Source organism: Centruroides sculpturatus, unplaced genomic scaffold (genome assembly GCF_000671375.1).
Source record: "Centruroides sculpturatus isolate CEXI.00-Female unplaced genomic scaffold, Cexi_2.0 scaffold158, whole genome shotgun sequence".
Classification (NCBI taxonomy): domain Eukaryota; kingdom Metazoa; phylum Arthropoda; class Arachnida; order Scorpiones; family Buthidae; genus Centruroides; species Centruroides sculpturatus.
In genome coordinates, this window is record NW_019384347.1 from 819,078 (window position 1) to 821,458 (window position 2,381).

The window sequence follows — 2,381 nt, forward strand, 5'->3', positions numbered from 1 at the left end:
TAAATTGTCCGGCGCAGTTTAATCACCCCTTAAGCGTAGTCAATCAACTTAATGAGAATTTACCCAACAGGTTTGGGATCGGTCAGAGACGTGCGATATGTCTTAACGTTTCTCTTCAGCTAGCAACCGTATCCCTCCGGTTCCACCAATAAGAGAGCAGCAGCTCGTGACGTCACCGGCTCCAACCAATGGCCTCTTATTTTCCTTCTTATATTTAATAAGTGAGAAATGATGTTGATTGTTTTATTAGATTTACTCCTCTAAGTCGAAAGAAATTTTTCTATTGCGTGACGTCTCCTAAATTAATTTCTAGGTTTTTTACTTTCTTTTTTCTTTTTTTAATAAATATTTCAACTCGTTAAACTTTATTACATTTGATTGAAAGTGTTTAAATTGTTTTAAAATGCCTTTCTTTTTTCAATCTCTCTTCGTATAAAATGCCAATTTATGTCTTTCTTCCGCCGTCCAAACTTATTAATATAAATTAATTCCGCATTTTCTCTATTGAACTTGCTGTTAAAAATAAGAATATTTTTTTAATTTTTATATTCTTTACATTCACTTTTCCATGTTCTAGTTATGTTACTATAGCAACGATGTTTCTAGAAATACTCTACGTAAGAATCTTTATCCCTTCTTTTCAGGATGTTAGAATGCGGGATTTTTTATATTTTTTCTTTATTATTAATAAAATTTCTGTTATAAAATTTCTTAATAATATAATTAAGGATATTTTTCTTCGATTTATTTCAAGTTTTACTGTAAAGATTAGAGAAAATGGCGACACTTTGCAGCCTGTAAAAGATGCAGAACAGAGCCTCGAGCTATCAGGCTACCGTTTAGGTCTCACTATTTTAAAATTATTATTGTTTGGTTGAGGTGGATTACTTCTTAATTATTATAGAATTAGATTCTTAATAAGTCTAGAGCAGGCTTCGAGTCTAGAATTAAGGAAGAGTAACTTATATTATACACACAAATCCGATTTTAATTCTAAAACACATATAATTAAATAAATTGCGTGTGCTTTTAATGTTTTTCTTAAAGAAATTTATGCAAATATAACTCCAAATTTCCATTAATTCTTATAGGAAGGGAGTGTAATGAATGCCACGCGCAGAAACGTCGATACCGCTCTCCCTCAATTAGAAGCAGAAAAGTAATCTTCACTTTGCTTATCTTTTGTAAAAAAAAAGAAAAAATAATAATAATAAAAAGTTTAAGTATAAAATAAGATGATAAAACCATCGATTTTGCTGTAAAGTAAGGCAGAATTGCATAATTTATAGAATTAAAAGTAAATATCGAGGATGGGATAAAATATATATATATATATATATAAAATTACCTTTGGGAATGATAGAGATTGACAGGCGAGACTTTTTCCCCCTCTCCAAATGATTAGCGACACTTGGAAACGGGGGTCGAAAGCGAAACACGCAACTGATACATACGTCACAATTGAAGGCGATAATGAACTTTTTGGAAAAGCGTCTCTTCTTTATCATCCCCAATAAATGGCAAAGCAAAGGATGAAGTGTTACCTTGGTAACAATAAGGATGAATATGTGGAGATGGAATCTTTCAATTTGATTCTTCTCGTTACATTAACGATATTTTTTTCTATTTATATCGATTTTTCTGTGAATATATTTAAATATCCACTAGTTTTATTTGATAAAATTATCGCCTTCTGGAGTATTTTATTTAAATTTTCTCTTCTATTAGCCTGTAGATTTCTTTTAAATCAAGATTTAAATTGATAAAACAGCATTTAAAAGATAAAATTTGACACATTACACCCTAATTACACTGTAAACTATTCGATACTTTCTTTAATAGCAATTTATAAATTAGTTTCAAAATATTATTTTGGGTTTAACTATTAATATATGTTATAATATAAGCTATAGGCCTATATATATAATAAAGGTAAGCAAAAGTTCGTTAACCGAGTTAGCTGACTTTGTTATGACTTTTGAACCACCCCGTGTATTATATAGGCCTATATTATTACCTAGTTTTATATTTTTATAGGATTTTATATAACAATGAATAGTGTTACATACAGTTTTATTTTTGGTAATTTCTAAAATTAAAAAAATAAAAAGGAGAATATTTATTTATTTATTCTTAATCTAATTAAATACTTAATTAATTAAATTTAATTAAGTTTAATTCTTAAATTATTTTTTAGCTTCGTAAAGAATTAAACAATAAATCCAATATGGCTACCGTTATATAACGTAAAACTCGCATTCTATTTTATAATATCAAAGTAATAAAAAGTAATAATAGCGAGCAAATGCTAGTTTTCGCTTATCTTTTAAGGAATTTATGCAAATTAAGCAGAAAATTTCGTCAGTTTTTATAGGATAAGA